This window comes from Lolium perenne, chromosome 2 (assembly GCF_019359855.2).
Source record: "Lolium perenne isolate Kyuss_39 chromosome 2, Kyuss_2.0, whole genome shotgun sequence".
In the NCBI taxonomy this organism is placed as follows: Eukaryota; Viridiplantae; Streptophyta; class Magnoliopsida; order Poales; family Poaceae; genus Lolium; species Lolium perenne.
In genome coordinates this window covers 179,792,279-179,816,012 of record NC_067245.2, presented here as the reverse complement: position 1 = coordinate 179,816,012, position 23,734 = coordinate 179,792,279, and the positions used below count along the sequence as shown (strand labels likewise).

At 41.9% G+C, this 23,734-nt stretch overlaps 1 long non-coding RNA gene across 1 annotated transcript; it reads right to left on the bottom strand.

The window, feature by feature from the left end:
- Nucleotides 1-9,574: 9,574 nt before the first annotated feature.
- On the bottom strand, nt 9,575-14,062 carry LOC127334047 (uncharacterized). The gene is made up of 4 exons (XR_007871903.2): nt 13,746-14,062; nt 13,489-13,660; nt 12,398-12,457; nt 9,575-10,044 (listed from the first exon to the last, which is right to left on the bottom strand). It is a non-coding gene; the product is annotated as an uncharacterized lncRNA (long non-coding RNA).
- Between the last annotated feature and the right edge of the window lie 9,672 nt (nt 14,063-23,734).

The window sequence follows — 23,734 nt, the reverse complement described above, 5'->3', positions numbered from 1 at the left end:
CGGGGCGAGTCGCAGCTTTGAGCAGATTCGTCGCTAGGCTGGGAGAAAAAGCGTTACCATTCTACGCTCTGATATAGCAAGGAGATAAATTCCAGTGGAACGAAGAAGCCGACAGAGCTTTCAAGGATTTGAAGCGCACAATCTCGACACCACCAATTTTGGTGGCGCCAAAGGAAAAGGAACCTCTCCTGCTGTATATCGCAGCCACGCCCCAAGTGGTGAGCACGGTGCTAGTTGTCGAAAGGGAAGAAGAAGGAAAACTCCACGGCGTGCAGAGGCTAGTATACTTCGTCAGCGAAGTTTTATCACCCTCAAAACAAAGATACCCTCAGTACCAAAAGCTAGCATATGGGGTGTTCACAACAGCAAGAAAATTGCGCCACTATTTTTCGGCACACCCGATCATAGTGGTCAATGAAGCTCCCTTATCAAATATATTGAACAATCCAGAAGCTACGGGTCGTGTCTCCCTTTGGGGAATAGAACTTTCCCCTCGGGACATCACGTATGAAAAAAGAAAAGCGATCAAGTCGCAAGTACTGCCGGACTTCATCGCAGAGTGGATGGAGTTGCAAAACACAGGACCTCCAGACTTGTCGAGAACCTGGACCATGAACTTTGACGGGTCCAAAAGACTAGAAGGAGCTGGCGCAGGAGTAGTACTCATATCACCCGAAGGCGACAAGTTGAAGTACATCCTTCGGATGACGTTCCCTAACGCATCTAACAATGAAGCAGAATATGAGGCTCTCATACACGGGATGAAGATGGCGAAAGCCTGCGGTGCAACTCGACTAAAAATCTTTGGCGACTCACAGTTGGTGGCTCAGCAAGTTATGAACCAACGTGACGCAGTCAATGATAGCATGATGGCATACAAGGAGGTGTACAACGAGCTCGAGAAGTTGTTCGATGGATGCGAAGTAAATCATATTAGTAGATTGAGCAACGACGAAGCCGACGTTCTTGCAAACATTGGGTCGCAATGCCTTGCAGTCCCGCCAGGTGTATTCTGGGAAGAGATAACAGAGAGATCCACCAAATCGACAAAATCAAAAAAGAAGGAGAAGAAACCCTCGGGGGCTACCAAGGAAAAGCATGAGGAAGAAGAAGAAGATCAGGACCTGGTCATGGTGATACAGATACCATGGATGCAGACGTACATATCGTACATCCTCAGGAAAGAAATACCCGATGATCCAGTCGAGGCAAGGCGAGTAATTCGACGCTCCAAAGCTTTCACGGTAGTCAAAGGGGAATTGTACAAGCGAAGTATTTCAGGCGTCCTGCAGAGATGTGTCACACCCGAAGAGGGAAGAATAATTCTGAAGGATGTACATGAAGGAATATGTGGCCACCACGCAAGTAGTCGAGCTATTGCAGCCAAGGTTTTTCGGGCAGGATTCTACTGGTTGACAGCAATCGAGGACGCCAAGGACATAGTAAGAACTTGCGACGCGTGTCAAAGGTTTGCCGCAAAACCTCACTCTCCAGCAGCAGAGCTAGCACCAATACCATTATCATGGCCCTTTGCCCAATGGGGACTTGATATGGTGGGTAAGTTACACAAATCTTGGCCAGGAGGAAAGGAGTACATGTTAGTAGCTGTCGACAAATTTACAAAGTGGATAGAAGCGAAGCCGATAAATTCACCAGACGGAGCATCCGCAGTAAAATTTATAAAAGGCCTCGTCTTCAGATTTGGAGTGCCCCACAGCATCGTCACAGACAACGGCAGTAACTTCACATCCCACGAATTCAAAGATTATTGCGAAGAGGTGGGTATCAAGTTGCACTTTGCGTCAGTTGCACATCCTCAAACCAATGGGCAAGTCGAGAAAGCCAATGGCATCATCTGCAATGGCATCAAGAAACGCTTGTTAGGACCACTGGAAAAAGCTCGACATACCTGGCCGGAAGAACTACCAAGTGTGTTGTGGAGCATCCGAACAACACCAAACACAGCAACATAGGAAACCCCATTTTTCTTGGTTCATGGAGCAGAAGCAGTATTACCAATCGAGATAGAGCACAACTCTCCACGCGTCGTCGAATATGATGAAGAAATGTCGAGAAAAGCACTAGAAGATGACGTCGACGCACTAGATGAAGCTCGAGATGAAGTACTGTCTCGGGTAACCAAATACCAACAGGACTTGAAGAATTACCACAGTCGACGTTTGCGGCCAAGATCTTTTCAGGTGGGAGACCTAGTTCTTCGGCTCACACAAAAAAGTCATGAAAAACTCGAGTCACCATGGCTTGGCCCTTACATTGTCACGGAAGTAATCGGAGGAGGAGCATACAGGATAAAGGACAAGAAGACATGGGTGGAGGAGCCAAACCCCTGGAACGTGGCGCAACTCAGGCGGTTCTACGCCTAGAGTCGAAATATAGTACTTGTAAAACTTCAATGTACTGAAACGCCCGCGAGTTTTCAGACGCACTCTTTTCCTTTTTCGGGGCACCGAGTGGGGCCGGAAAAGGTTTTTAATGAGGCGGGCTCGCGGTGCTGCAATATAATAAAGATAGTGCCAATATAATTTTTCTTTATCGACATACTCAAAGTTTCTGACTCGACGAAATTCAATATAGTTCCTCAAAAAAGAAAAAAGCCTTGCCTTGGTATTAAAATACCTCGTGAGTCAATAAACATACAAAATAGTACTCAATAAAGAAGCTCGGGGGCTGATGTTCGCCATAAATACATATTAAATAAATGCTTTGGTTCAAAACCTCGCAATATACAAATACAGCAAATAGCCACCGAAACACTCGGGGGCTAGGCAAATATAGAACTATGATGATTGTTTTACAATATAATCACAATCATGGGTCAAAAAGAAGAGTTATCTACCAAAGGAAAAAAATTAGTCATGATTCAGAATGTCATCAAGGGTAATTCTGTTTTCTTCGGGAGCAGCGCCAAGAAAATCAGCATAATGACCATCTGCAAAAAAGTCGGCATCCATCCGAAGAAGGTCTTCAATCATTTCTTCGGCTATAGGCGAAACCTTCGTGTTGATCCGGTCGACACCAACTCTTCGGCGCTTTACCTTCTCATGAACTTTCGCAACAACTTGGGTCAGGTCAAGATTTGAGTGGCAGATCTGAAGCATGATAAGAGCAAATCTGGCGCCAGCTACCAATTGAGCTCTGACAAAATCATGGATACTGCGGGCATCCTTGAATTTTTCCATCAATTCAGGAAGAGTTTTTGGTTGGACGTTCCGAGGAAACATGGAGTTATAAACCATGGACAAGGTCTTGGTACAGAAGTCAAGGAAATCGCGAGTTTGAGAGGTGCGATCCTGAAATCTGACAATCTGGCGGGTCCTCTCTGGGGTAGCCCAAAACAAAGAACCATGATCAAGGGAAAGGTTAACAAGGAGGTTCGTCCTAGTATTCACCCTCTCTTCTTCGGCAACAGCATCAGTAAAAGAACCTATTAAAAGCAACGGACTAGAAAACTTTAAGAGACGAAGCATGAAGACGAAAAATATCGGAGGATGGAACAAGCATACCCGACATATCCGCACTGGCTTCATTCATTAACTCGAGCATGAAATTTTCTCGAGTAGTCGCCTTTTCAGCCTCGGAAGTAGCGATCTCCTTAGCAGCCACGGCCTCGCGAGCTTGCTGAAGAGCAACTTTTTCGGCTTCAGATGACTTACGAGATTTCTCCATCATCACAAGTGTTTGCTTCTTCGCATACTGAAGTTGCTGTCGAAGTTCATCCAATTCTCGCGACAAAGAATCTTCGACAGGTGTAGCATCAGCAAGAGTTCTCCTTGAGTGAGAAGAAGAAGGCGAAACATTGGAAGGAGCGGAAGATGGAGTATAGTTATCAAATATCAACTGAAATTTAAACAAGACAACATCAAACAACAAGCAAAGATAGAGTTTTCATTAATCTCTCGGAATAATTACAAAGGCATTACAGTGGAGCTACGGAAGTACGTGTCGCCAAATGACTACTTTGGCGACAAGAGCAAAAGAAACATAGAAATAAAAATAGGAAAGTGCGTCAAGGAGAGGGTCATCGACAGGATTCGCCAGATCAAAATCTTGGTTTGTTTGGTCTGTCAAAGAAACAAAGCGTTGGTCAAACAACAAGAAACAACGACTCTCATAAAAATAGAAGGGATCAATAATATTACTGAAAGTGCGGCGACTTTGGGTTTTCAGGCGCTTGAGGATCCCCTGTTCACGAGAAGCTTGTGCAGCTTTATGCTCGTTTAAGGCAGATACAGTATCCTCAAGTTTTTTCTGCAGTTCCTCGACACTAGCAGCTTTTGCCTTGGCTTCATCAGCCTCGGCCTTGGCTTCGCTAGCAACAAGTTCGGCTTTCTTACGAGCCGCCTCACTTTGCTCAAGTTTTTGAGCAAGTACGTCGGCACGTTTGTTGGCCTCTGCAAGTTTCTCTGTCGAGATATAAAAAGAGAGAGAAGAAAGATCAAAAATCACGACAAGCAACAGGAGCAAAAAGTCAAGGAAAAACGGCAAGTATAAAAGTTGTTACCTTCGGCTCTGCTAGCATACTCACGGTACCCAATAAATTGGGATCCGATGCGGAGAAGCTCTTTGATCATGGGCTGTTAAAGAAGAACACAGCAAGAGAAACATCGGCATGAAAAAGAGAGTGAAGGCGTGAAGAAGCAAAATAGCGGAAATATAGATATCGACAAACTTACATCATCTAAGAGCAGAGTCGACGAGCTGCCCAATTGAGGGGCAGGTTCAAGACTTGTTTCAATCCTTGTCCTTTTTGGTGAAGGAGCAAGGGGGCTTGCTGGCGGAGTTGTGGTGACGACGTTTTGTTGAGGAGGCGAGGATTCTTCTCCTTCAACTAGCGTGTCTGAGGCAAGTACAGTGTGTGACGTGCTTGTCCGAGGAGCCACGTCAATAGTTGGTACTTCTTCCTCGTCATCACTGTTGATCAAAAATCGGCAGCATAAAAAGCAAGACAAGACAAACATTTCGAGTACAAGAATAGGGAGAAATAAAGATAACTTACGAGCTGACGAGGGATTCAATATAAGGATCATAAGCTGCCTTCGGATGAGAAGGAACAACTTTTTCAGCCTTAGAAGTGCCAGAATCCTCGGCATCATTCCTTTTCCTTTTGTTTCTTGGGGAAACAGCAGGAGGAAGGGATTGCGTCGACTCGCTAGCTGAAGATTCAACTTCTTTTTCATGGGAAGCCGCAGATTTGTGAGAACCTGCGACTTCACTTTCAGGAATAGAAGAACCTTGGGTGTCTTCGGCAACGACAGCCTGTTCTTCGACTTCTCCATCCTCAGGAAGAGGAGGAAGGGAAGTCATAGTAGGATGGTTCTGCAAGAAAATATCGACAAAAGAAAAATTAGAGAGATATCAATACAATGAGATGCAGGGAAAGTTCGGAACAAGACAGAAACTCGAGAAGACAAAAATACCTCGGGGAGAGGATTGGCGGAGCTGTATGGCTCCACGCGACAAGAGGAGGGAATAGGATCCTTCTTGCCCAGGCGAGAAACTCTTCGAATTAACTTCTCCAAGTCCTTTGCAGAAAGATCACTGGAGATTCTGTTGGCGTCGTTTTCACCAGAATACGTCCAAAGGGGATTTTTGCGAGCCTGAAGAGGCTGCACTCTAATCCTAAGGAAGTAGGCAGTGATTTGAACACCAGATAGTTCTTTGCCTCGAGTATTTTGAAGCTGATGAATACGAGACATAAGTGCTTCTGTCGCCTTTTTCTCTTCTTCGGAAGCTTCAGCGTCCCAGGAACGGCGGCGCTGAATTTTGGCACTTCCGTCGAAAGGGATTATGTTGTGTTCCACAGAGTTGGCACTTTCTTCGTGAATGTAGAGCCATCTTTTGCGCGATCCTTGGACAGAATCAGGAAGCTTGACGTCGAAATATTCAACGTCAGTTCGGACACAGATAACAACGCCGCCTATGTTATAGGTGACGTTGTGGGAGCCATTGCGGCGGAGGCAGAAAATGCGTTTCCACAGAGCCCAATTAGGAGGGATTCCGAGGAAGCATTCGCAAAGTGTGATGAAAATGGAAATGTTAAGGATGGAATTGGGGGTCAACTGGTGCAGTTGAATCCCGTAAACAAAAAGCAGGCCGCGGAGGAAATCGTGAATTGGGGCCGAAAGGCCGCGGATGAGGTGATCAACGAAACTAACCCGGTACTCCATTGGAGGGTTGGGATAGCTTTCTTCGCTGGGAAAGCGGATGGCGTCTTCCTTCTTCATGAGGCCAAGCTTCTTCAGTATGTTGACGTCCTGGTTGGAGATTTTAGATCTCTCCCACTCAAGATCTTCAGCGGCCATCTTGGATTCTGGAGTGCTGTGGCGAGTGAGTCGCGTGCGCGGTGGCATCAACGGCAATGGGCAAAGCAATGTTCGTGAGTGCGGAAGATCAGAGAGAGTTGGGCGCAGGGGAAGCTTTTGCGAAGAGGAACAGATGTGCGGCGCAAGCGAGGGAGTGAACGGAGGTTGAAGAAAGGTTTATATAAGAATCGGGTGAAGCAATGCACCGTTGGATGAAGAAATCGTGTGGTGACAACAAATCTTCTAGATAAAAGGGTAAAAAGGTATTTTTACTGAGATAAGCGTTACCGTACGTGCGCCAGGAAAAGCGGAGGACATGTGTCCCCCACTTGCATGACGTGTCAACGTGGTGGAAGCAATGGACCCACAGGGCAGAAAAGTCACGACTATTAAACAGAGATGAAGTAAATTTGATTAAGGGAAGCATGTCGACAAGAAAAATAAAAAAAGATTGGCGACAGGAGGAATTATTAAATACTTCGGGAGCCTTTGATCAAATACAAGTTTTTGCCCAAACGCTCGGGGGCTACTTCGATAAAAAGTAAAATTTCGAGTATGGCAATATAGAAATTGCGGGAGCCTACAACCAAGCACAAGTCCTTGGCTGTAGCCTCGGGGGCTACTCCCATCGGGAGCGCTGTTCGCGCACCCGAGAGATAAAAAAAGAAGAGAGAGATCATATTGGGAAATAATGACAATATAGCGACAAGGTGGACTAAAATGTCGAGCCTACAACCAAGCACAAGTTCTTAGTTGTAGCCTCGGGGGCTACTCCCATCGGGAACGCTGTTCGCGTGCCCGATGAAATTAACAAAGGAAAGATAGAAAAGCAAGAGAGTATATTTCGAGTTATAATTAACTCTACATATACTCCCATCGGGAGAGCAATATAAGTCATATTTGACTCGATAAAATGTGCCATTCCAACAGCCGGAAAAGCACTCGACAATATATTCTCAGAACGCCAAAGTTGCGATCAATTTCTGAATGCCGCAAATTTGCGAAGGTAAGACCCCAGATCCGTTCTGCTGGGCGTGGCATCACCGAAGACTGCGCTCTGCTACTTTTATCCGTATCAACAGATACGAAGAAAAATCCTAACGGACGCGTTAGGTACCCGATAAATTTGACTGGGACTCGACAGAATGGTAAGACCTTAAGCGGCACCTGTCGAAGTTTACACCAGTATCCCGAGATCATGTCCAGGGACGTGATTTTGAAGTAGGTTTTTGCGGATTGCCACTAGAGAAGTTAACTAGTACCTGATCTGTCAGATGAACTAGCCCCAATTACCATTATCCCTGTACAATATAGAACTTTATGTGAAGAAATATAAAAAAGTTAAAAGCTCTCGAATAAAAATAAACAGTGGAGATTTTCCTTGACTCTACGATTCAAGCAAAATCTCGGGGGCTACTGACATAGGCATCCCAAATGGGCCTGCCGAAGATAGTACCCGGGGTTTATTGAAGGCCCACTACCCGAAGAATAAGAAGATTCGGGAGCCCAAGATGTATTAAGGAAAGTTGAGTTGTAATAGGAAGTGTTATTTGTAATCTGGCGGGATGAGTTAGAAACCGTCCCGGACTCTGTAACTTGTATAGCACGAATCCCTCGGCTCCACCTCCTATATAAAGGGGGAGTCGAGGGACGAAGAGAGAATCGAATCATTGTCTACAAACCCTAGTTTTTACAATCGTCGAGTACTTTTCGGCTGAAACCTTCGAGATCTACTTGCCCTCTACTTCCAACTAAACCCTAGCCTACAATCCATAGGCATTGACAAGTTGATACCTTGTCACCAAGCAAACATCATTCTCCACACCATACGTTTAATCCTTTGTTTACAGCAAGCCGGTGAGATTGACAACCTCACTGTTAAGTTGGGGCAAAGTATTTTGATTGTGTTGTGCAGGTTCCACGTTGGCATCGGAATCCCTGGTGTTGCACCGCACTACAATCCTTCACCAACAACCTTCACGTGATCTTCATCTCCTACTGGTTCGATAACCTTGGTTTCTTACTGAGGGAAAACTCGCTGCTGTACTCATCATACCTTCCTCTTGGGGTTCCCAACGGACGTGTGCTTTACCGTCACAAGCAACAAGGCCTAGGGATCATACTTTCACTAGTGGACACTCTCAACAATGATCACATAATTGAATAAATAAATGCTACTCTCAAACACTCTCTTGTTGGATAACAAACACCATTCATTGTGTAGGGCTGCAAAAGCACACTTCAAGCCGGAGTAAACAAGCTCCACAACGTCATAAAGGAAAAAATCCTGTGATGGAGAAATTTTTAGGTGCTTTACCGTCACAAGCAACTACTTTTCTAGCTATTGGCATAAAACTAGCATGGAACATAAGAAATTATAAAAGAGCTAGCAACGGCGCCAGAAAAGTAGCTGCTTGTGACGGTAAAGCACACATCCGTTAGGAACCCCAAGAGGAAGGTATGATGAGTACATCAACGAGTTTTCCCTCAGTAAGAAACCAAGGTTATCAAACCAGTAGGAGATGAAGATCACGTGAAGGTTGTTGGTGAAGGAGTGTAGTGCGGCGCAACACCAGAGATTCCGATGCCAACGTGGAACCTGCACAACACAACCAAAATACTTTGCCCCAACTTAACAGTGAGGTTGTCAATCTCACCGGCTTGCTGAAAACAAAGGATTAAACGTATGGTGTGGAAATAATGTTTGCTTGCAGAAAACAAAAGGGAACAATGATTGCAGTAGGTTGTATTTCAGATGTAAAAGAATGGACCGGGGTCCACAGTTCACTAGTGGTGTCCCTCCAATAAGATAAATAACATGTTGGGTAAACAAATTACAGTTGGGCAATTGACAAATAGAGTGGGCATAAAAAATGCACATACATATCATGATGACTACTATGAGATTTACTTAGGGCATTACAACAAAGAACATAGACCGCCATCCAGCATGCATCTATGCCTAAAAAGTCCACCTTCGGGTTAGCATCCGCACCCCTTCCAGTATTAAGTTGCAAGCAACAGACAATTGCATTAAGTACTGTGCGTAATGTAAACAATACAAATATCCTTAGACAAAGCATTGATGTTTTATCCCTAGTGGCAACAGCAAATCCACAACCTTAGAACTTTCTATCACTGTCCCAGATTCAATGGAGGCATGAACCCACTATCTAGCATAAATACCCCCTCTTGGAGTTACAAGTATCAACTTGGCCAGAGCCTCTACTAGCAACGGAGAGCATGCAAGATCATAAACAACACAAATATGATAGATCAATAATCAACTTGACATAGTATTCCATATTCATCGGATCCCAACAAACACAGCATGTAGCATTACAAATAGATGATTGTCGCGACCCCGACAGGTCAGGGCTAGACAAACCCAGATCCTCATCTGGCATAAGCCTAACCTAGACCTCGAGGGCCTACAGGGTGAGAATCGGTAACACAACATTGACTCTACGACTCAAAGCAAATATATTACAACTCTTAGCAGAGTTAAGATCCAAATTTATTACACGCAGAAGTCACTGACCACAATTCAACAAGCAACGGAAAGCAAATTATGTTATCTAGATAACAAGACTGCAAAGGGCCTAAGAGGCCATAACATAATGCGATGTCCCAGCCCATAAGTCTCAGGCTGCCGCCTGAGGAACTCCGAACTACTCGTCGACGTCAAGGTAGAAGCCACCATCAGTTGGAAGAACTTCGTCTGAAACAAAGCATGCAAGGCTGAGTACAGGGACTCAGCAAGACTTAGTACAACATGTTAGCAAAGCGGGTATGCGAGGCTTTATGTGGAGCTTATTTTGCAGAAAGCCAACTTTCCTTTGTAAACAGGGGGAGCAGAAGCTCGTCTATTCAGTCCATTTTCAAAAGGGGTAAGAGAGCGATATCAACTCTAGCTCTAAGATCATCATGTTGAATCCACCGAATCTTCATCATCACCTGAACCTATCACCTAGGATCACCCCCTCGACACCCTGAGAAGGGATCCTTATCACACATTGACATCAAGTTTTACGACTAGGTTCAAGTTGTCTATGATCACAGAATCCATCACCAAGTCGTCCGTAACCGTGGACACTGCTTTTCGAAAAGACTTACCCTGCAGGGGTGTACAACTTTACCCACACGCGCCGACCGACTCTTAGCGCCGTCATGTACACGCTTCCTTGGCGTGCCGGCAGAGGGTGGTCGACCAAAACCTTTCCCTTACTTCGCCTATTCCATGAGTCAAACTAACTGGGGAGCTCCATCATCGTTGGTAGCCATTCTTCGAGGCGGTCCCGGTCATTGTGCGCAGGGGATCCAGTTCAATGCCTCCAGCATCCTTCACCCCGGCCACGCCCTGTATGATGCACTTTGAAAACCTTTTCCACCTTTCCCCCATGCGTATGGCAAATGGAACTCGCAAACTAATTGACGCACGGGTAAACTAGGTAAGTTCGGGCCAAGGGGTTCCCATGGGCCCCATGTGGTTGTACGCTCAGTCTTGGTTCCGAAGGCGAGAACTCAGGTCCTAGTATCGGCGAGAACGAGTCAAATCACCACATCCCCATGTGGCGGCCCATCCAATCCTTTAGCATGTTTATTAACATCACCACTGTTCTTACCACGTCATCCTGTCCAACTAGGTTCATTCGTAGCTCTGATTCATCAACCGGATGGATCAGACTCCAACATCTAAGCATGGCTAAGTGTAGCACCCTACCTTTTAATAAAGGTAAGATACCTGTGTATAGTGCTATTCCCGGGATCACTGATAGCACACACATTACAAAATAAAGTAATCATTGCAATAGTATCAAATTACTACATCTTTGATCCAAAGGGTAAAGAAAAACCTTACAAATTGCATAGTCACACGGACTAGCTCAACAATATTCCCTTCATCTTCTTCATGTGCCACAGGCAGTCATGTTGGAATGTAGACTCGAGATCCTACCACGTACTTCTCCTCAGAAAATCTTGCATGTTTGAATATGCAGCCCCACGAATGGAGGTCAGTACAATGATGTACTGGCAAATGACACTTATATGGTGGCTGTTTTGGGCATGACTATCTTCATGATATTTGGCAAGTGGAGTTTAGGCAAATTTGCATAAAGCCAATTTTATCCTACATTTTATTTCAAAACAAAACATTTCTGAAAATCTTTGAGTGACATTATGAAATCACACCATGGTTAAATCCTCCATGGGTTTTTAGAACAATCACATGGTTACATCTCCCATGAGTTTTCGAAGGTTGATCAAATTTTAAATACATTCAGAAAACAATGATGAGATTCTTCCGTACATTCCCTGCCTAGAAAGCTCAAATTGTCTGTAACCGGGGACACGGCTAAGATCTTAGGTTTAACTCTCGAGAGGTTGTGCACTTTCACCTTACGACCCACCCTTCCCAAGAGAAGAATGAGACAAGATCTTTCATAGGGAGGTTTCAACCATACTAGCATAGACTCGTACCCATTTGGCTGCAGCCACATCTTCCTGTCTATCAAACAAGTTGGACCTCACAACTTACTTAATCCCGGCAGAGCCCACAATACCATAAGGCTGCATTGGAAGCTAACTAATACATGGACGACATATTAATCTCTTTAATCCTGGGTGGCCATCCACAAGTGAAACCCACAGGCTTAAAACCATAACGATAATAAACCCCCGCACGATCCTCTGATGAAAACCAGAGGTGCAGTCTAGGGCAACCACTATTCAACTACGCACTCTCAGGCACCCACCCGTCCACTGGTCCATCCCCAGTGATCGGAGCCCTGAGCAGCCGCCCACCACTCAAACAATCCACCCAGGTGATTCATTAAGGTTGTTAATTTTCACTTTTCAAACCAACACAATCGAAACAATGAAACAGCATTTGGCATTTGATGTTGCGGAGCAGAAATAAAGTATCCTATCAATAGGTTCAGGAGTAGCTACACACTACTAGGGTTTGTTAAGCATAGCATAATACTTTTCTTTTGAAAACAAAACCTACCATGCATACTAGTTTCAAAACACTAATGCATAATTAAAATAAGTAGGATTTGAGTGTCACTTGCCTTTTCGGTAATCGAAGCGCGTTCACTTCTCTTAATCAAAATACATGCCTCTCTGTACAACTATAACATAGAATATAGCACAACATAAACATACCATTCAACAACAACAACAAAATAAACAAACATTCGATATGAACAATCATAGACATGCATGCATGCTATGCACCAATTTATTTCACGAGAGAGGTAGTGTGTATGTGTTGTATTGTGTGTTCTCTGATATGTGCAATAATAATAAAGCTTCCTGGGTATTTAATTTGGTTTAGAAAAACAATAATTGAGTAACTACTTAACATACTCAACCTTATTAATTAGCTACCGCAAGATTTATGTTTAGTAAAAATATAAACTTGACTTTCCTGGATAGGTTACAGTAGTACAAGATTAGACCAATTGGAATTATTCAAAAATAATTTATAGAATTTGAATTATCTTCGAATTACTGATTCGGATAGATTTTACTAAAGCAAATTTGTGCATGTATCAAAGTTGTACAATTCTTATTCCATGTTGTAGTACATGATCTGAGGATTCCAGAAAGTACAAAAACGTAAGATTTGGCCTAGTAGATTATTTTATACAAATTTTATAGTATAAAAGGCTTAATTTAACTATTTGAATTATGACGCAAAATCTAACACAAAACCTATACAGTATTATTGCATAAAGTTGTTGTACAGGTTAAGAGCTTTCCAAAACTATAAAATTTGCAAAATTTGACCTAGTGGTTGATTTTATAACGAATTTCTAAGTTGGACACATAATCTGATATTTAAAATTTACATTTAAAATGAGTTTGACCGAGTTTGACTGAGACGCTGACCGTACTGATGACTGTATAGTTGACTGGGTGACTGTACCGCTGACTGTACTACTGACTGTACTGCTGACTGTACTGCTGACTGCAGTTTGACTTTGACCGGACTGAGTTGACTATGCTGATGTCATGATGATATCATAAAGTTGACAGAAAAATTTGCTCATATGGAAAAAACTTTCTACATCAAAATTGTATAGAATTAATAGATCTATCTAACGCGCAAATTACTTTTTACAACGGATTAATGAGTTTGACAAGATCTGAGTTATACCTTATAAGATCTGAATCTTGTAACCCGATTTTCTCCTTGCTCAATGAACGAAACAAGGTGAGACTCGCGGCAATGGAAAGATCTTGACGAGAGGAACAACTTCCGTGTTGAAGTCATGACGATTCGAGATAGTTTTGAAACTCGATTTGGCTCCGGTTGACTCGAACTGGATCTGTAGATGAGCGATAAATCGGTACTTCAAATCGAAAAACTTCCAACATGAAAGTTGTAGAGGATGATCGGATCTACATACTCACCAAAAGAATTTGGATTTCATAGAACGAGCACGAACTAATTGAAGATTCCCTTTATCAGACCTGACGCCTTGCGATACGAAATTGTTCGTGTATGGTGGATGAAAAGAGATGTGATTGGTCGGGTTCGAAAGATCTCGACGAGATCTACAACTTTCGTGTAGAGCCTGAAGCGATTTGAAGTGGTTTAGGTGATCAAAGCAACGAGTTAAGATTTCGCTGATATATGGTTTCGAGAGGAGGAAAGGGAAAACGAAACTGCGGTCTGGTGGTGGCTTTATATAGGCCATAGGTTGGTGGGAAAGGTGGATCTCGAAGTTAGGAACGCGTAGAAACAAACGGATCTGAAATCGGAGTTGCGTAGCTCAAGAATAGTTGATTTGAGTGTAGATAAGTTTTGCAAAACGAAAAATCGCTCGTAGTTTAGGGTGGACACGACCGACTCGGTCGCCCTTGCCTCGGTCCGGTCGGCCGGGTGGGCTGCTGGCCTGCTGGGCCGGTCGGTCCAGCTGGCCGGCCCGTTTCCTTTTTTTTCTTTTTTTCCTTTTCTTTTTACTTATTTCTTTTATAAAATGAGTTTCGTAACTTCGATTTGAGTGAATCAAATTTCTATAAATTTGTAAAATTATTTTGCACATTATAGGATAACATAACACCTTAAATTTTGGATTTTGTTATTTTATATTATTTTATTACAATTATGCCATTATGGCCATATGAGCTAGTTTTCAACATGTGTATACCAAACGAATTTCTTAAAACTTGTAAAAATCAAAATAGCGTTTTAGGATAATAAGAAACTTGTTTAAAATCCATTAGTTTAAATAAAATAATAATCATATGCACTTGGCATATATGACTACTTGGGCAATATTTTGCAAATAGAGTTTTCTAGGATTTTGTTTTCTCAAATACAAATCCATTAAGGATTTGAAAACTTTGGAAGCAAGATTATGTTTGATTTTTTTTAAATACTTTAAAACCAAAAGTCTTTAAAAACACTATTTTGGGATTAACCTGTAAATAACTTTAAAAAGTTTTAATTCTTTGTGAATTTTCAATCAAGTTCAAACAATCAAGCATTAAATTTATTTTTATTTGACATTCCAAAATTTAGAAAATTTCGGGATGTGACAGACTACCACCCTTAAAAGAAATCTCGTCCTCGAGATTTGCGAAAGGCTAGAAAGAAAATGTTTCAGTTCAGGTCTTCTAATAGGTTCATACTCACTAGTGCTTCCTTTTCGAACATCTCCGAGGAGATTTCGGAAGTTAACCTTGGGCTTTGAAAACTTTACACTAAACCATATGCGGTTATATCCATCAATGGTATCCATTCTTATGAGAGTACTCATCCCATGGGTATTTAGCTTTTACAGGACTATACTCAGGGGAAACTCCTTGTGATTCCTTCTCCAAATACCATCTCATGCAGCATCTGGCGTAAAAATCATAATCCAAGGATACGGCTTCTACCACCCTTAAAAGAGACTTTTGTTAGGTGGTCTTAGGTCTTGGGTTTAGGCTAAGCTCATCTTGGATATGACTTGGCACATCCGAGGATAAGACTTGACAATAGGTCATATTTTGAAAACATCTATGGCTTGGGGCTTCTGAGTTAAAATCGAATAGGAGAATGTTTATTCACATATAGTGAACAACATATCCCTCCAAGGTGAGTCAAAAAGGTTCATTCATAGTACGGCTTCAAATCCAAATGGTTGGTTGAACTAATTTTTGATACTGATGGGTCACTCTTTGAGTCAAACGAAAGACCAACATGAGATTACTTCAAGGCATCCTTCATATTCTTACTTGTCGGTGTCATCGACGGTCTTCCGCTGTTCTTTATCTAGTGGTTGGGTCTTCAAACTCACCGTAGTCCTACGGTTGGCAGCACTTGCCTACTATAAGGGCATAATATCTATTCATCATATAGTTCAGGCTTATCAGCGACGTCTCTCTTGTAGGTATGTCTCTCTAGATTTACCATTCCTCATACAAGAGTAAACAATATGAGTAGTCGTCATGGGGGCCAATCCATGTCGCACCCAATCATTTCCTTGTTTTCAGTTTGGTATATCTCGTATTCTAACTCTTGGTCAACCTCACAAGTTTGATAAAACTTACATGGAATGATTGAATCAATGTTTCAATCCCCATTATTGAATTTTTTGAAAATACCTCTATCGATCCTTAACTGCGGTTTTGCGTATCTCACATCCTATGCTTCTTCATCTGATAGGAAACATCTAGCTTGATTTCACTACTGTATTCTTCAGGGCAGTTTCCAAGAAAACATTCTCTGGGTTGGGTATAGATGAGAATAGATAGAAAGATTCTAAAGAAGATTTCCTACCCAACACATTAGATCAAAGCAATTGAGCAAACAACAATCATCTAACAAGCATCAAGCAATATGTTTCAGAACACAAAATAACTAGTATGGTCATACCTCAATTTGGTAAGATCAATAGTTGGTTACTTTATCGCTGGTTCACTAAAAGAAAACTAATGGTGGTCTAATCTATTTCTATATTGGATGCATCAAGTTTCTATTCTACTCCTTCAGTGTATCTTCGTGTGTTGTGCAGTCTGCATTGAAGTCTTCCTTCAAGTTCTTCATTGATTCTCCATGAAACACTTCTTGCAGAGTCGAAGAATGTCACACGAAGCAGTAGTCCCTCACTTCAGGCACAATTCATCGCCGGTCCTTGTTGATAGTTTTGATAAGGTGGTCATCTAAAGTGAGAGGAAAACAATTTTGAAGATGGAAGAGATGAGAATACCAGAAGTTCACGAAGCAAACATCTTTTTGATTAAAATAGGATTAGACAAATTTTTCATCCTAGGGTCTTCCTATTTCTAATCCAAACCTAGGGTCTCGATCCTACAGGCAACACAATGCTCTGATACCATTCTGTAGCACCCTACCTTTTAATAAAGGTAAGATACCTGTGTATAGTGCTATTCCCGGGATCACTGATAGCACACACATTACAAAATAAAGTAATCATTGCAATAGTATCAAATTACTACATCTTTGATCCAAAGGGTAAAGAAAAACCTTACAAATTGCATAGTCACATGGACTAGCTCAACAATATTCAGAACATACACAGCGGAAAGTAAGTCATCAATGAGCCTTCATCTTCTTCATGTGCCACAGGCAGTCATGTTGGAATGTAGACTCGAGATCCTACCACGTACTTCTCCTCAGAAAATCCTGCACGTTTGAATATGCAGCCCCACAAATGGAGGTCAGTACAATGATGTACTGGCAAATGACACTTATATGGTGGCTGTTTTGGGCATGACTATCTACATGATATTTGGCAAGTGGAGTTTAGGCAAATTTGCATAAAGCCAATTTTATCCTACATTTTATTTCAAAACAAAACATTTTTGAAAATCTTTGAGTGACATTATGAAATCACACCATGGTTAAATCCTCCATGGGTTTTTAGAACAATCACATGGTTACATCTCCCATGAGTTTTCGAAGGTTGATCAAATTTTAAATACATTCAGAAAACAATGATGAGATTCTTCCGTACATTCCCTGCCTAGAAAGCTCAAATTGTCCGTAACCGGGGACACGGCTAAGATCTTAGGTTTAACTCTCGAGAGGTTGTACACTTTCACCTTACGACCCACCCTTCCCAAGAGAAGAATGAGACAAGATCTTTCAGAGGGAGGTTTCAACCATACTAGCATAGACTCTTACCCATTTGGCCGCAGCCACATCTTCCTGTCTATCAAACAAGTTGGACCTCACAACTTACTTAATCCCGGCAGAGCCCATAATACCATAAGGCTGCACTGGAAGCTAACTGATGTCTACGCCCCCTCCTTTTCCTGTAGACAGTGTTGGGCCTCCAAGAGCAGAGGTTTGTAGAACAGCAGCAAGTTTTCCCTTAAGTGGATCACCCAAGGTTTATCGAACTCAGGGAGGAAGAGGTCAAAGATATCCCTCTCATGCAACCCTGCAACCACAAAGCAAGAAGTCTCTTGTGTCCCCAACACACCTAATAGGTGCACTAGTTCGGCGAAGAGATAGTGAAATACAGGTGGTATGAATAAGTATGAGCAGTAGCAACGGCACCGAGAAAAAGTGCTTTGCCCGGAGACGATAAACAAGCAGTAGTAACGCAGCAGTAGTAACGCAGTAGAACAGTAAACAAGCAGCGATAGCAGTATTTAGGAACAAGGCCTAGGGATTAGACTTTCACTAGTGGACACTCTCAACATTGATCACATAACAGAATAGATAAATGCATACTCTACACTCTTGTTGGATGATGAACACTATTGCGTAGGATTACACGAACCCTCAATGCCGGAGTTAACAAGCTCCACAATTCAATGTTCATATTTAAATAACCTTAGAGTGCATGAAAGACCAATACGACTAAACCAAGTACTAACATAGCATGCACACTGTCACCTTCACGCTATGTAGGAGGAATAGATCACATCAATACTATCATAGCAATAGTTAACTTTGTAATCTACAGGAGATCACAATCATAGCATAAACCAAGTACTAACACGGATGCACACACTGTCACCATTACACCGTGTAGGAGGAATAAAACTACTTTAATAACATCACTAGAGTAGCACATATATAAATTGTGATACAAAACACATTGCAATCATAAAGAGATATAAATAAGCACTTCACTATGCCATTCATAACAGTGAATAAGTATTCTGTGAAATATAGCCTAAGAGACCCACACGGTGCACACACTGTCACCTTTACACACGTGGGACAAGGAGTCTCCGGAGATCACATAAGTAAAATTCACTTGACTAGCATAATGACATCTAGATTACAAGCATCATCATATGAATCTCAATCATGTAAGGCAGCTCATGAGATTATTGTATTGAAGTACATAGGAGAGAGATGAACCACATAGCTACCGGTACAGCCCTGAGCCTCGATGGAGAACTACTCCCTCCTCATGGGAGACAGCAGCGGTGATGGAGATGGCGGTGGTGTCGATGGAGGAGCCTTCCGGGGGCACTTCCCCGTCCCGGCGGCGTGCCAGAACAGAGACTCCTGTCCCCCCAGATCTTGGCTTCGCGATGGCGGCCGCTCTGGAAGGTTTCTCGTACCGTGGCTTTTCCGTATCGAGGTTTTAGGTCCAGGGGCTTTATATAGGCGAAGAGGCGGCGTCAGGAGGTCGAAGGGGCACCGACACCATAGGGGGGCGCTGGCCCCCCCTTGGCCGCGCCGGCCTAGGGTTTGGTGGGCCTGTGCCCCCTCTCTGGTGGTTCTCGTGTGTTCTGGATGCTTCCGAGCAAAATAGGAACCTGGGCGTTGATATCGTCTGATTCCGAGAATATTTCTTTACTAGGATTTCTGAAACCAAAAACAGCAGAAAACATCAACTGGCACTTCGGCATCTTGTCAATAGGTTAGTTCCGGAAAACGCATAAACATGACATAAAGTGTGCATAAAACATGTAGATATCATCAATAATGTGGCATGGAACATAAGAAATTATCGATACGTCGGAGACGTATCAGCATCCCCAAGCTTAGTTTCTGCTCGTCCCGAGCAGGTAAACGATAACAAAGATAATTTCTGGAGTGACATGCCATCATAAATTTGATCATAATATTTGTAAGCATATGTAGTGAATGCAGCGATCAAAACAATGTAAATGACATGAGTAAACAAATGAATCATATAGCAAAGACTTTTCATGAATAGTACTTCAAGACAAGCATCAATAAGTCTTGCATAAGAGTTAACTCATAAAGCAATAATTCATAGTAGTGGTATTGAAGAACCACAATGGAAGATTAAGTTTCAGCGGTTGCTTTCAACTTATAACATGTATATCTCATGGATAGTTGTCAATGCAAAGTAATATAACAAGTGCAATATGCAAGTATGTAAGAATCAATGCACAGTTCACACAAGTGTTTGCTTCTTGAGATGGAGAGAAATAGGTGAACTGACTCAACATAAAAGTAAAAGAAAGGTCCTTCAAAGAGGAAAGCATCGATTGCTATATTGTGCTAGAGCTTTGATTTTGAAAACAAGAAACAATTTTGTCAACGGTAGTAATAAAGCATATGTATCATGTAAATTATATCTTACAAGTTGCAAGCCTCATGCATAGTATACTAATAGTGCCCGCACCTTGTCCTAATTAGCTTGGACTACCGGGATCATCGCAATGCACATGTTTTAACCAAGTGTCACAAAGGGGTACCTCTATGCCGCCTGTACAAAGGTCTAAGGAGAAAGCTCGCATCGGATTTCTCGCTATTGATTATTCTCAACTTAGACATCCATACCGGGACAACATAGACAACAGGTAATGGACTCCTCTTTTATGCATAAGCATGTAACAACAATTAATTTTCTCATTTGAGATTGAGGATATTGTCCAAAACTGAAACTTCCACCATGGATCATGGCTTTAGTTAGCGGCCCAATGTTCTTCTCTAACAATATGCATGCTCTAACCATAAGGTGGTAGATCGCTCTTACTTCAGACAAGACGAACATGCATAGCAACTCACATGAAATTCAACAAAGAGTAGTTGATGGCGTCCCCAGTGAACATGGTTATCGCACAACAAGCAACTTAATAAGAGATAAAGTGCATAAGTACATATTCAATACCACAATAGTTTTTAAGCTATTTGTCCCATGAGCTATATATTGTAAAGGTGAAGAATGGAAATTTAAAGGTAGCACTCAAGCAATTTACTTTGGAATGGCAGAGAAATACCATGTAGTAGGTAGGTATGGTGGACACAAATGGCATAGTGGTTGGCTCAAGTATTTTGGATGCATGAGAAGTATTCCCTCTCGATACAAGGTTTAGGCTAGCAAGGCTATTTGAAACAAACACAAGGATGAACCGGTGCAGCAAAACTCACATAAAAGACATATTGAAAACATTAGAAGACTCTACACCGTCTTCCTTGTTGTTCAAACTCAATACTAGAAATTATCTAGACCTTAGAGAGACCAAATATGCAAACCAAATTTTAGCATGCTCTATGTATTTCTTCATTAATGGGTGCAAAGTATATGATGCAAGAGCTTAAACATGAGCACAACAATTGCCAAGTATCACATTATCCAAGACATTTTAGCAAATTACTACATGTATCATTTTCCAATTCCAACCATATAACAATTTAACGAAGAAGAAACTTCGCCATGAATACTATGAGTAGAGCCTAAGGACACACTTGTCCATATGCTACAGCGGAGCGTGTCTCTCTCCCACACAATGAATGCTAGGATCCATTTTATTCAAACAAAACAAAAACAAAAACAAACCGACGCTCCAAGGAAAGCACATAAGATGTGATGGAATAAAAATATAGTTTCAGGGGAGGAACCTGATAATGTTGTCGATGAAGAAGGGGATGCCTTGGGCATCCCCAAGCTTAGACGCTTGAGTCTTCTTGATATATGCAGGGGTGAACCACCGGGGCATCCCCAAGCTTAGACTTTTCACTCTTCTTGATCGTAGTATATCATCCTCCTCTCTTGACCCTTGAAAACTTCCTCCACATCAAACTCGAAACAACTCATTAGAGGGTTAGTGCATAATAAAAATTCACATGTTCAGAGGTGACACAATAATTCTTAACACTTCTGGACATTGCACAAAGCTACTGGAAGTTAATGGAACAAGGAAATCCATCCCACATAGCAAAAGTGGCAATGCGAAATAAAAGGCAGAATCTGTCAAAACAGAACAGTCCGTAAAGACGAATTTTATTGAGGCACCAGACTTGCTCAAATGAAAATGCTCAAATTGAATGAAAATTGCGTATATATCCGAGGATCACTCACGTAAATTGGCATAATTTTATGAGTTACCTACAGAGAATTTTGCCCAGATTCGTGACAGCAAAGAAATCTGTTTCTGCGCAGTAATCCAAATCTAGTATGAACCTTACTATCAACGACTTTACTTGGCACAACAATGCACAAAACTAAGATAAGGAGAGGTTGCTACAGTAGTAAACAACTTCCAAGACACAAATATAAAACAAAGTACTGTAGCAAAATAACACATGAGTTATCTCCCAAGAAGTTCTTTCTTTATAGCCATTAAGATGGGCTCAGCAGTTTTAATGATGCACTCGCAAGAAATAGTATTTGAAGCAAAAGAGAGCATCAAGAAGCAAATCCAAAACACATTTAAGTCTAACATGCTTCCTATGCATAGGAATCTTGTAAATAAACAAGTTCATGAAGAGCAAAGTAACAAGCATAGGAAGATAAAACAAGTGTAGCTTCAAAAATTTCAGCACATAGAGAGGCGTTTTAGTAACATGAAAATCTCTACAACCATATTTTCCTCTCTCATAATAATGTCCAGTAGCAACATGAGTAAACTCAACAATATAACTATCACATAAAGCATTCTTATCATGAGTCTCATGCATAAAATTATTACTACCCACATAAGCATAATCAATTTTATTAGTAATAGTGGGAGCAAATTCAACAAAGTGGCTATCATCAAATATAGGAGGCATATTGTAATCATAATCAAATTCACTCTCCATGGTAGGCGGCACCAAAAGACCACTATCATTATAATCATCATAAATTGGAGGCAAAGTATCATCAAAGTAAATTTTCTCCTCAATGCTTGGGGGACTAAAAATATCATGCTCATCAAAACCAGCTTCCCCAAGCTTAGAATTTTCCATAGCATTAGCAACAATAGTGTTCAAAGCATTCATATTAATAACATTCCCATTAGCATGCATATAAAGTTCCATGGGTTTTTTAATTCTCTCTTCAAACACATCATGTCCTAATTCAAGATAAAGTTCATAAAGATCTCTCATATTTTTGTTGTTTTCCATTATGCCTAACTAGTGTAAACAAGAAACAAAAAGTTGCAATTGCAGGATCTAAAGGAAATAGCTTCGAGCACAAACACAATGCCGCCAGAAAAGTACTGTTACCTGGAACCGGAGTATGAGTGCCTTTTACCTTTCCTACCCGGCAACGGCGCCAGAAAATAGCTTGATGTCTACGCCCCCTCCTTTTCCTGTAGATAGTGTTGGGCCTCCAAGAGCAGAGGTTTGTAGAACAGCAGCAAGTTTTCCCTTAAGTGGATCACCCAAGGTTTATCGAACTCGGGGAGGAAGAGGTCAAAGATATCCCTCTCATGCAACCCTGCAACCACAAAGCAAGAAGTCTCTTGTGTCCCCAACACACCTAATAGGTGCACTAGTTCGGCGAAGAGATAGTGAAATACAGGTGGTATGAATAAGTATGAGCAGTAGCAACGGCACCAGAAAAGTGCTTTGCCCAGGACAGTAAACAAGCGAGTAACGCAGCGATGTAACGCAGTAGAACAGTAAACAAGCAGCGATAGCAGTATTTAGGAACAAGGCCTAGGGATTAGACTTTCACTAGTGGACACTCTCAACATTGATCACATAACAGAATAGATAAATGCATACTCTACACTCTTGTTGGATGATGAACACCATTGCGTAGGATTACACGAACCCTCAATGCCGGAGTTAACAAGCTCCACAATTCAATGTTCATATTTAAATAACCTTAGAGTGCATGAAAGACCAATACGACTAAACCAAGTACTAACATAGCATGCACACTGTCACCTTCACGCTATGTAGGAGGAATAGATCACATCAATACTATCATAGCAATAGTTAACTTTGTAATCTACAGGAGATCACAATCATAGCATAAACCAAGTACTAACACGGATGCACACACTGTCACCATTACACCGTGTAGGAGGAATAAAACTACTTTAATAACATCACTAGAGTAGCACATAGATAAATTGTGATACAAAACACATTGCAATCATAAAGAGATATAAATAAGCACTTCACTATGCCATTCATAACAGTGAATAAGTATTCTGTGAAATATAGCCTAAGAGACCCACACGGTGCACACACTGTCACCTTTACACATGTGGGACAAGGAGTCTCCGGAGAT